This window comes from Cervus elaphus, chromosome 30, assembly GCF_910594005.1.
Source record: "Cervus elaphus chromosome 30, mCerEla1.1, whole genome shotgun sequence".
Classification (NCBI taxonomy): Eukaryota; Metazoa; Chordata; class Mammalia; order Artiodactyla; family Cervidae; genus Cervus; species Cervus elaphus.
The window spans coordinates 4,438,203-4,451,537 of record NC_057844.1 but is presented as its reverse complement, the minus strand read 5'-3'; the positions used below and the strand labels follow the sequence as shown (position 1 = coordinate 4,451,537).

The 13,335-nt window shown below is 39.3% G+C and overlaps 1 protein-coding gene and 1 pseudogene across 5 annotated transcripts in view; both read right to left on the bottom strand.

Annotated features, from left to right (window-relative positions):
• DIAPH3 (diaphanous related formin 3) overlaps positions 1-13,335 on the bottom strand; it is a 530,827-nt gene that overhangs the window by 100,114 nt on the left and 417,378 nt on the right. The window lies entirely within an intron of this gene.
• On the bottom strand, positions 12,676-12,837 carry LOC122687163 (annotated as a pseudogene).

Sequence of the window (13,335 nt, the reverse complement as noted above, 5' to 3'; positions counted from 1 at the left end):
TGCAGTTCTTTCAAGAAAACAAACAAACAAACAACACACTGACTTGAAAGACTTCTTTCCCTATACGCAGTAAAAAGAGGAATCTGTGGTTATGACGGGCTATCCTTATAGCTAATTTGACCATCTTAATCCAAACAAACACAAAAACTATGATGAGGAGTAGCTTTGTATAACAAGCCTATGATATCAGTTCTTCTACATTTTAAGGACATTGCAGCCAGGATGTACCTTCAGTCTGTTAATATAGAGGCACATATATTAAGAGGCAGATACATTAAATTTATACCTTATAAAAACTACCTTGCAATTTATTACTATGCTTACACAGAAGCTAGTTTTTAAAAATCTCATGAACTTGACCAATTTTTATGGGTCAGTACACATTTAAAGGGAAAATGTAATATAATAGTATAATTGTGCCTCACATGTTTTCTCTTACCATTATAATATTTTTTTTCTTAACCAAGTACCTATAGCAATTAGACTTTACAATGAATCATGAGCTAGGTTAATAGTATTTTCTTGAATTAAAGTAGCATGATAGACCACATAATTGGTAGATATTACTTGGTCATTTATTTTTCAAAAGGAGTCTGTTCTCATTTATGTTGAGATGATTTTCAGTTTCAACTCATTTCTGGCAGCTAAATCATGAGTCTCTAAAAATGAGGGGTTATAAAGAGAGGGGGGAGTTACCAATATTAACTGAATCTAATACCTATGTGAATTACAACTGGTTGGTTCCAACCAAACGAATCATTTTACCGTAGGCCACAGTAATGCAGTTTCAGATGGAAATGAAAGGAAGAACCATTGATCTGTCTCCCACAGCCTCTGGGCATTCCAGTACTGCATTTAGCCTGGATAAACAGTTGTTATGATATGCCTACCTACCTCCGAGGGACTGGTGTCAAATTAACCTCCATGTCATCAGTACCTTCTCAACAGGTTTCAACCAGCCTTCTCTCTCCCTCCCAGGCCCAGCTCAACAGTTGTCAGGCCGGAGCCACACTGCTTCTGCCCACACAGCGGCACTGCCCGCACCCGCGGCTGCTCAGTGATTTTTTAAGCAGAGCAGCCGGTTGCCTTCAGCAGTAATGCTTTTGGGGGCACTCCGTGCTGTTCACCCAGAATCTCTGGCTGCTCTACAACTGTGCTAGTTAAGGGATCGACAGAAGGAACAACAAATGGCTACAATTAGCATTCGCCCTGCTCCCACAAAAGAATCTCATTGCTATGGCAACGGGAGTTGCCCAGACAACACAGGGCTTTGGCTGAGAACAGTGTACTGCATTACCCCAAGTACAGAACGAAATAGCCAGAGATCAGGCTCTCGCTTCACAGCACAAAGATCTCTGCCGTCATATTTAGGTTTAATTAACACGAGCTGATTTCTTAATTTTGGAAGCCAAGGTTCTGGCTGCAAATAGCCTGAAACAAAAACCCATTATTGATACATTCTTTTAAAACTCCGGTAAAATAATTAGTGATAACATTAGATGCCTCTTAACTTGATTTTTCTATTTCTTATTTTAGGAGGCAGCTGTTACTTATATTGCTGCAACAATATACAAACCCATTTTTTCCTCAATCAGTTGCTATGTCAGAAATATATACAACCTTTGAAAAATTAACATGAACTTCCTTACACCTGGATATTCAACCAAGCCCTAGGTGGTTTGCAATTTTATGGAGGAAGGAGCAACAACATCTAAGCAATTTTTATGTGGAGCTAAAATTGTATAGTTATAGAAAACCATTTAAAATCAAACAGGAGCCTATTTATCACTGCTTTTAAAAGTAAATTTTGAAAGCAGAAAACTGGAAATATCTTGCAATGGGTTTGGTAGTAATACAAGTTAAATGGAAAAATTAATCTAAATGACATAGAAATAAGCTACCTTGGCTAGCACTAAATGACTCTGCAGGCAAGCTACATAATTGGATCAGTGCCACTCACAGTCATGTAAACCACTCTGCAGATCTGATCCAGGAGCACTTAACGAGCCAAGAAGTGCAGGATGTGCAGGCAGCATGGGACACTGAGGCCTAGTTGCTAGAATTTGGCAGAGGACGATCTTCTTTTTTATCTTTGCTAAAATTTTCAAAACTCAAATATTTCCCTTTTTCAACCAACACTCCTGTCAGCATGGGACCAACTATTATCATCAATAACAACAGTTAACTTTATTGAATACACAGTGTTGTGCATGTCTTGTTAAATTCCATTTTCACAGTCATCCTATAAGGTGGGCGCAATTTCTGCCCAATCAGATCACAGGACCACAGCCTTGTCTAACTCAATGAAACTAAGTTATGCTGTGTGGGGCCACCCAAGATGGTCGGGTCATGGTGGAGAGGTCTGACAGAATGTGGTCCACGGGAGCAGGGAATGGCAAACCACTTCAGTATTCTTGCCTTGAGAATCCCATGAACAGTATGAAAAGGCAAAATGATAGGATACTGAAAAAAGAACACCCCAGGTCGGTAGGTGCCCAACATGCTACTGGAGATCAGTGGAGATATAACTCCAAAAAGAATGAAGGGATGCAGTCAAAGCAAAAACAACACCCAGCTGTGGATGGGAATAGTGGTGGAAGCAAGGTCCAATGCTGTAAAGAGCAATATTGCATAGGAACCTGGAATGCCAGGTCCATGAATTGAGGCAAATTGGAAGGGGTCAAACAGGAGATGACAAGAGTGAACATCAACATTCTAGGAATCAGCAAACTAAAATGGACTGGAATCGGTGAATTTAACTCAGATGACCATTATATCTATTACTGTGGGCAAGAATCCCTTCGAAGAAATGGAGTAACCATCATGGTCAACAAAAGAGTCTGAAATGCAGTACTTGGATGCAATCTCAAAAACGACAGAATGATCTCTGTTCATTTCCAAGGCAAACCATTGAAAATCACGGTAATCCAAGTCTATGCCCTGACCAGTAATGCTGAAGAAGCTGAAGTTGAACAGTTCTATGAAGACCTACAAGACCTTCTAGAAGTAACACCCCAAAGAGATGTCCTTTTCATTATAGGGGACTGGAATGCAAAAGTAGGAAGTCAAGAAACACCTGGAGTAACAGGCAAATTTGGCCTTGGAGTACAGAATGAAGCAGGGCAAAGGCTAATAGAGTTTTCATTTTATAAAGGATTTTAAAAAGTAAACACTTTATTAGTAGTGAAAGTGAAAGTGTTGGTGACACTATGGACTGTAGCCTGTCCATGGGATTCTCCAGCAAGAATACTGGAGTGGGTCGCAATTCCCTTCTCCAGGGGATCTTCACAATCCAGGGATTGAACCTAGGTCTCCTACATTGCAAGCAGATTCTTTACTGTCTGAACCACCAGGGAAGCCCTTATTAGTAGTAAGAAGCTGTTATTCATTATTAGTAGTAAGTACAAAAAGTAAGAATATTTTATTGTTGGGTAGAAATAATCCTACTTTATAGCTTCAAAATGGTATCTCCAAAGTTCAGATTGTATTACTTAGTTTTTCAGTTGAGGACAACCAAACCAGGTCAACAACAAAAACAAATAATCTTGGCGTTAAAAAATTTGTTTCTATATGCAGATAAATAAATCTGACTCACAAACTGTAAAGGACCACAACCTACGCGCCAGGACGTGGAGAAAGGAGCAGAGACCACACACAAGACTGACCCAGACCTGCCTGTAAGTGTCCGGGAGTCTCTGGTGGACACATGGGTCGACAGTGGCCTGCTGCAGGGTTGGGGGCACTAAAGACAAGAGTGCACGCACAAGACCTTTGAAGGAGGTCCCCATCATCTTCCTTACACCCACCATAGTTTGGTCTCAGGTCAAAGAACAGGGAGGGAACACAGCCCCGCCCAACAACAGAAAATTGGATTAAAGATTTACTGAGCATGGCCCCACCCACCAGAACAAGACCCAATTTCCCCCTGTCAGTCACTCCCATCAGGAAGCTTCCATAAGCCTCTTATCCTTCTCCATCAGAGGGCACAGAGAAAGAGAACTACAATCACAGAAAACTAATCAAACTGACCAAGGGACCACAGCCTTATCGAACTCAATAAAACTATAAGCCAGGGCCACCCAAGACGGACGGGTCATAGTGGAGAGTTCTGACAGAATGTGGTCCACTGGAGAAGAGAATGGCAAACCACTTCTGTATTCTTGCCTTGAGAACCCCATGAACAGTATGAAAAGTCAAAAAGATAGACCATTCAGGTATGACCTAAATCAAATCCGTTACGATTATACAGTGGAAGTGACAAATAGATTAGATCTGATAGACAAAGTGCCTGAAAACTATGGACGGAGGTTCATGACACTGTACATGAGGCACTGATCAAGACCATCCCTAAAAAAAAGAAATGCAAAAAAGCAAAATGCAAAAAAGGTCTGAGGAGGCCTTACAAATAGCTGAGAAAGGAAAAGAAGCTAAAGCAAAGGAGAAAAGGAAAGATATACCCATCTGAATGCAGAGTTCCAAAGAATAGCAAGGAGAGATACAAACACCTTCCTCAGTGATCAAAGCAAAGAAATAGAAGATAACATTAGAATGGGAAAGACTAGAGATCTCTTCAAGAAAATTAGAGATACCAAGGGAACATTCCATGCAAAGATGGGTTGGATAAAGGGCAGAAATGGTATGGACCAAACAGAAGCAGAAGATATTAAGAAGAAGTGGCAAGAATACACAGAAGAACTATACAAAAAAGATCTTCATGACCCAGATAACCACGATGGTGTGATCACTCACCTAGAGCCAGACATCCTGGAGTGTGAAGTCAAATGGGCCTTAGGAAGAATCACAATGAACAAAGCTAGTGGAGGTGATGGAATTCTAGTTGAGCTATTTCAAATCCTAAAGGATGATGCTGTGAAAGGGTTGAACTCAATATGCCAGCAAATTTAGAAAACTCAGCAGTGGCCACGGTATTGGAAAAGGTCAGTTTTCATTCCAATCCCAAAGAAAGGCAATCCCAAAGAATGCTCAAACTACCGCACAATTGCACTCATTGCACAGGCTAGTAAATTAATGCTGAAAATTCTCCAAGCCAGATTCAACAATACGTGAACTGTGAACTTCCAGATGTTCAAGCTGGGTTTAGAAAAGGTAGAGCAACCAGAGATCAAATTGCCAACATCTGCTGGATCATTGAAAAAGCAAGAGAGTTCCAGAAAAACATCTACTTCTGCTTCATTGACTGCTTCATTTGGCTTCTGCCAAAGCCTTTGACTGTGTGGATCACAATAAACTGTGGAAAATTCTGAAAGAGATGGGAATACTAGACCAACTGACCTGTCTCTTGAGAAATCTGCATGCAGGTCAGGAAGCAACAGTTAGAACTGGATATGGAACAACAGACTGGTTCCAAATAGGAAAAGGAGTAAGTCAAGGCTGTATATTGTCACCCTGCTTATTTAACTTCTATGCAGAGTACATCATGAGAAATGCTGGGCTGGAAGAAGCACCAGCTGGAATCAAGGTTGCCAGGAGAAATATCAATAACCTCAGATGTGCAGATGACACCGCACTTAAGGCAGAAAGTGAAAAAGAACTGAAGAGCCTCTTGATGAAAGTGAAAAGGTTGGCTTAAAGCTCAACATTCAAAAACTAAGATCATGGCATCCGGTCCTATCACTTCATGGCAAACAGATGGGGAAACAGTGGAAAAATGATAGACACTATTTCCTTGGGCTCCAAAATCACTGCAGATGGTGACTGCAGCCATGAAATTAAAAGATGCTTACTCCTTGGAAGGAAAGTTATGACCAACCTAGAAAGGATATTAAAAAGCAGAGACATTACTTTGCCAACAAAGGTCCATCTAGTTAAGGCTATGGTTTTTTTCCAGTAGTCATGTATGGATGTGAGAGTTGGACAAGAAAAAAAGCTGAATGCCGAAGAACTGATGCTTTTGAACTGTGTTGTTGGAGAAGACTCTTGAGATCCCTTAGACTGCAAGGAGATCCAACCAGTCCATCCTAAAGGAAATCAGTAATGCATGTTCACTGGAAGGACTGATGCTGAACCTGAAATCCAATACTTTGGCCACCTCATGCGAAGAGCTGACTCATTTGAAAACTCCCTGATGCTGGGAAAGATTGAAGGTAGGAGAAGTGGACGGAAGAGGATGAAATGGCTGGATGGCATCACCGACTCAACGGACATGAGTTTGGGTAAACTCCGGCAGTTGGTGATGGACAGGGAGGCCTGGCATGCTGCAGTCCCTGGGGTTGCAAAGAGTTGGACTAAACTGAGTGACTGAACTGAATTCAAACTCAAGAGAAAATCCATCAGTTGCTTTTTCCAATTTACTCTGTCACAAAACAGGAAGTAGACACCACCTCTCTATGCACCTTATCGCTCTGCACTCTAAGTCATCTCTGAGTGCGTCTTCTACTCCAGAAAAAGCAATCTGACTCCATTCAAGGACAGGCAGTTTATTGCAGTGACTTAGAGAATAGAGTTTGCTGCCAACAGATCTGGGTTCAATTCCTAGCTCTGCTATTTATCAGCTTTATGATTTGGGGAAAGGATTACTTAACCTTTTTGAGACTCTGAATGAGACAATGTAAACAATGCACTCAAGAATGTTTAACACATAGTATGTGGTCAAATACTGGCTTCTTTATTTTTGGAATCTTATTCTTCCTAATAAGATTCTCACTCACCTTACCCTTCATCTCTGGGGCAATCTTTTCTCTCTGTTTCTACCATTCAGCAATTAGCATCTTCTAGACAGAAGTCCTGAGTTTGAATCCTGGCTCGGCCACTCAGTAGTTACCATTAACTTCATGGAACACTTTCCATAATAAACACAGCACACTGAGAATGAAAATCTAAACTATCTGCTTACAGAAAAACATGCTTAAAGTTGTACAAATCAAAAGTTCCAGATTAGGGCAGGTCCCAGACATCTTTGTGTCAATTATTAATGATCAGTGTTGTCAAACCAAATCTTAAATATCTTCTACTATCAATTGCTCAGTTAATTGACTTAATCATTACTATTTATTTAAACTGTTGCTATGTATTATTAATGGCTCTGTTGAGAATCCTCCATGCATCATCTGATACAAATTTTTACAACAAACCAAGGCAAGAACGATTAAAATCACATTTTATAGATGAGAAAACTGAGGAACAAGGAGTAAATAACTTGCTCAAGGTTACACAGCTAGTAAAAGGCAGCTGGGACTCTTAACCTCTGTTCTATACAGCCACAGTGGGCGTCAGGACATCCACCTGATCAATGAACTAGAGACAATGTGCAACTTCTGCGTTTATATGCGTATACATCCTGCGCTGTTCACACAGCTCATGCTACATACATAATCTCCGTAGACTTAACGCCACATAAGAGTCATATTCTGCACTTATTTTCAACCATTTACAAGTCATGAACTTGATTCAGTAACACACAACTTTTAAGCACTAAATAAATGTTCACTGATAATGAAGAAAATGTGCATGGCCAGGGCGAAGTCAAGGTAGCATCACATGCACACTAGAAATAATCTGCTATAAAATTTTAAAACATTAAAACTTAATGACCACAGTCTCAATTAGGAAATTGAAAATCTGCTCATTAAACTTGCAGATGATACTTATTTGGGCAGGAGTTAAACACTTTAGAAGAAAGAAATAGAATTTAAGATGACCTTGATAGATTAGAGAAATAGTTCATCAAAAACAGATGAACTTCAATAAAGAGAAGAACAAAACAGCTTCTTTAAGCACCAAAAGCATACCACACAGACACAAATGGGAGAGAGTAGCTGGGCAAAGTGACGGGGGCAGGGGGCAAGGCACAGATGGAACAACCTGACTCTGTGGGCAGCACGGACTGTTCCTCCATCTGTGTATTGCAAGTCTGGCTGAACACTGGAACCACCAGGGAAGGTTTCAAAGCTACTGTTCTAGGCTCCGTCAGGGGTCAATTAAATCAGAATCTGTGCAGATAAGCTTCCATATTGGTTACATTTAAAAACTCTCTTGGTGTATTTAATGTGGTCAAGGTTCAGAATAACCAGAAATTATAACCAATCATATCCTTTATATTTATATGAAGAAACTGATGAAAATAATAACACAGCTCCCATGTGTGATCAGATAGTGACCTATAAAGAGAAACTATTTAATTAAAAAATCTAATATTAATCAGTGATGGTTCCAAAAACTCAAGAAACAAAAAGCAGTCTAAGATATGTGGTTCTCCAAGCATGGTTCTTTGGATAAGCAGTCTCTGGGAATTTATGAGAAATGCAAATTCTCATGTCTACCACAAACCTAAATCCATTAACTCTATGGTGGACCTAGCAACCTGGGCTTGGATAAGCGCCTCGAGGGTTTCTGATGGATTCTTAAGTTAAGAATTACAGCTCTACACTAAAAGGCCAACTTGCTTCTGTTTTCTTACAGCATCTGTTTTCTGTTATAATTACAGGATTGTTCTGTGCTTCCTTTTCTAAGTCACTGCAAAATCTTCCTAGAAGTAAGGTATATAAATTATAAATTAAAAAATTAATGTTTTAGCAAAGTAATCATATTTAGAATTGCCTTCATTATTGAAATATCTTTTATTAAATGGATTCATGTGATAAACTCAGTGAAAAACACTCTGTTAAAACTGTGGCCAAAATTGTCCAGAGGAAAAATTTGCTGGGTGGCTCAGTTTCTCTACTTTTCAGCGTGCTCTGTTGGTATCAAGTAGACCCAGATTAGTCACAAGAAGCTACACAGATCCATTAGCTGCTGCCTAATAACCCAAATCCCCCAGGGATGTGTGAGTCTACCTGAGATCCTAGCTTTCCCTTCACCAGTTATTTCCACTGGGGTTTACGTCTGTCTCTGATTTCCATCTGTCTCTACCTCATTACTCCAACAAATCAGGAGTTGGTTATATGTACTGTTATTAACAAGCAAAATGTAAAAATAAAACCTATTCCTGGACTAGCAGCATTGAGAAATCATCACAAATAAACAGTAATAATAATTGTTTCTAGTTGAGAAAAAAGACAGAAGAGATAATACTAAAATGTATAGTTTTTCCTTAATGGATAACATAGTTTGATAAGAAATACTGAGAGAGTTTCTCTCCTCCCCCACTGTTTCTGATCTTCCTGTCCCTCATATTTTGTCAGTTGCAATAAGAAAGAAAAAAAAAGATATAATTTCATTGCTAATTAAAAAGGCAAGATAATTAGACATCATTTTGTCTAACTGCTGAAAATTTTTAAATGCATCTAGTGCTGTTGAGGGTTTGAAGAGTGGACAAGTCACTGGATGCGGGGAGGAGTATGAATTCATATCATTCCTTCTTCTGTACCACATCAGTGTGGCAATATGTATAACAAAGCCTTAAAGTTGTTAACCTCTGTTAACTTATCCTGAATAAACAGTGCCATTTATTATAATGATGAGAATTTTAAACATGTAAAGGCAAATCTCTAAAGAAGCTGCTTAAGTATGTATGACCCATTCTTACTATGGGGGTAGTCCAATATGGTATTTCACAGATAAGGAAGCAGGGTAAGTGAAGAACTCAGGAACGCATATTTAGTGAACTACGTATTTTCCCCCTTCCATAGATTTAGGAAAGGCAGAGGAACCAGAGATCAAATTGCCAACATCTGTTGGATCATCAAAAAAGCAAGAGAGTTCCAGAAAAACACCTACTTCAGCTTTACTGACTATGCTAAAGCCTATGACTTTGTGGACCACAATAAACTGTGGAAAATTCTGAAAGACATGGGAATATCAGACCACCTGACCTGTTTCCCGAGAAATCTGTATGCAGGTCAGGAAGCAACAGTTAGAACTGGACATGGAACAACAGACTGGTTCCAAATGGGAAAAGGAGTACATCAAGGCTGGATATTGTCACCCTGCTTATTTAACTTATATGCAGAGTACATCATGAGAAATACTGGACTGGATGAAGCACAAGCTGGAATCAAGATTGCCAGGCGAAGTATCAATAACCTCAGATATGCAGATGACACCACCCTTATGGCAGAAAGTGAAGAGGAACTAAAAAGCCTCTTGATGAAAGTGAAAGAGGAGAGTGAAAAAGTTGGCTTAAAGCTCAACATTCAGAAAACTAAGAACTTCACTTACCCTGCATCTGGTCCCATCACTTCATGGCAAACAGATGGGGGAAAAATGGAAACAGTGAGAGACTTTATTTTTTGGGGCTCCAGAATCACTGCAGATGGTGACTGAAGCCATGAAATTAAGAGATGCTTGCTCCTTGGAAGAAAAGTTATGACCCACCTAGACAACATATTAAAAAGCAAAGACATTACTTTGTCAACACAGGTCCATCTAGTCAAAGCTGTGGTTTTTCCAGTAGTCATGTATGGATGTGAGAGTTGGACTATGAAGAAAGCTGAGCACCAAAGAATTGATGCTTCTGAACTGTGGTGTTGGAGAAGACTCTTGAGAGCCCCTTGGACTGTAAGGAGATCCAACCAGTCCATCCTAAGGAGATCAGTCCTGGGTGTTCACTGGAAGGACTGATGCTGAACCTGAAACTCCGATACTTTGGCCACCTGATGTGAAGAGCTGACTCATTGGAAAAGACCCTGATGCTGGGAAAGATTGAAGGCAGGAGAAGGGGAAGACAGAGGACGAGATGGCTGGATGGCATCACCGACTCAATGGACATATGTTTGAGTAAACTCTGGGAGTTGGTGATGGACAGGGAGGCGTGGTGTGCTACAGTCTACAGAGTCGCAAAGAGTTGGACAAAACTGAGCGACTGAACTGAACTGATAGGTTAGAATCATCATTTGAAAAATAAGAGTGTACATATGTATACCTACGGCTGATTCATACTGATGTTTGGCAGAAACCAACACAATACTGAAAAGCAATTATCTTTCAATTGAAAATAAATAATGTAAACAAAATAAGAGTAGCTTCTATTTCATATTAACGTTATTAATTCAAAACTACCTTAATATGAAATCTGACCTTCAAAGATATACTTTTTTGTGACAAATAAATGAAAATAATCTTTTAGAAGAAATGTATACATTTATTCACTTAATCTGGTTCTAACTCATCAATAATAGAATCACGTGCATTGCACTGAATTTTTCCTTTGATAATAGACTATTCAAAAGTATTTTATAAAAAAAGTTACTCATTTTATAAAATTAAATCTAAATGCATTACAAGCTTGTTACTTTGAGAGTTCACCTCTGATACAGGTTTGTGGGTTACAAGTTGAGGACAATGTTTTATAGCAACAGTTTATATGCTTGGAAAATGCTGCTCTTTTAACATATATTGACTAGACCTGTCATATAAGGTCTCTCACTCAAAGATCTGAGTGATGTGGAGTATTATATTACTATAAAGTAACATAGTCTTGCCTTTAATGGGCAGTTTGACATAAGTGTTATGATGCAGTTCTAAGCTGTATCAAAATCTATTTATTCTCAATATGAAAAACACCTACAAGCCAATAGAATAACATGTGAAAGACTCGGATAGGCACTTCACACAATGAGATATTATGTGAAAAATATTATGTAACAAGCCAAAGGAACATGGAATAGTATTTATGTTACTCATGAGGGAAATGCAAAATGAAACCACAATGAGATATCCTATCAGAATTATTGAGATGGATTCTCATACACTGTTGATGGAAGTATAAACTGGTACAATCATTCTGGAAATTTGTTGGGCAGTATTCACTAAAGCTGAACATAGGTTTATTCAGTGAACTACATGCCTACATATATTTCTGGCAGATCCAGAAGACACCTACAAGGATGTTCTTAGCAGTACTATTTATAATACCCCAATTTTAGAAACAATATAAATATCTACCAACAGAAGGAAAAAAGTCCATATATTCAGAGTGGAATACTAAATAAGCATTAGAATAAACAAATTATAACCACATACAACAATATGGATACAAAGTGTAAGACTGTATTCATAAAAGAGAAACAGAGTAAGTTTGGTTACTGCTGTCACAGTCAGGACAGGGGTTGGGGGGATGATGGAGCTGGAAGGGGCTCTGTGTTTCTAGTAACATTGTTTCTTGATCTAGGTATTGGTTACACAGGTAAGTTCACTTAATGAGCATTCTCAAGCCAGATACTCAGAAGTGTGTAGTTATAGTTTTATACACGTTATTCTTCTATATAAAGTATATATTTAAAATGAGGTAAGCACTGTAAGGCTTCCCTGGTGAGTCAGCGGTAAAGAATCCACTTGCAATGCAGGAGATGTGGGTTCAATCCCTGGGTTAGGGAAGATCCCCTGGAGAAGAAAATGGCAACCCGCTCTAGCATTCTTGCCTGGGAAATCCATGGACAGAGGAGCCTCCAGTGCTACAGCCCACGGGGTTGCAAGAGTCAGACACAACTAAACCAGCACCACCGCCACCACACCATCACCAAGAAAGTTGCAAGTGTTGGTCGCTCAGTCATATCCAGCTCTTTGCAACACCATGGACTGTAACCCCCCAGGCTCCACTGTCCATGGCATTCTCCAGGCAAGAATACTGGAGTGGGTTGCCATGCCCTCCAGGGGACCTTCCTGACCCAGGCAGGTCGCCTGCATTGCAGGCGGATTCCTTACCACTGTGAGCCAGCAGGGAAGCCTACCATCATCAAGAAGTATAAGAGAATAAGAAATGCTTAAATAAAACAAAATAATACTTCCCAGTGCAGTACAATGCACAGTGCCAAATACCTTAGTGACACTAAGAGAGGGTTTTGCTGAGGCAACAATCTGTATATTTATAGTTTTTAATGCCTGATTTTGAGGTAAGATCAGATACTACACTTGATCTTAGCCAAAAGGCCCAAAAATAATAACTGAATCACTTTACTGTACATCTGAAACCAAGGCAACATGGTAAACCAACTCTACTCCAATAAAATTGTTAAAAATTTTTTTAAATAATAGAAATAATTTTATTTAAAAAAAACAATGTAGAAATAGTATTTGGTATTTCTTGAAAGAGGACATTGACAGGGTTAAAGAAGATCTTAGAGTAAAACTACAGATTCTAGATAGGATTGCAGATCTGTTTGGAAGAGGAACAGAGGAGTGACCCTGTGGGTCTACAACATGGAAACAAACAAATCACACTTTTCAAAACAGACAGGCATGAACTCAGGAGCACATAAACTACCACGACGAGGGCTTAGGAGCAGGGCATGAAAACTCATCACAAATATTGAAAAATATTACTTTCAAAACCTTCCCTTTTCGTGGCTTTAAAATAAAAGAATATATAGAAGACAGTGCTACTTTCTAGGAATATCCCAAGTTTCTACAACATAGTACCCAGAGTTACTGACTCTGTCT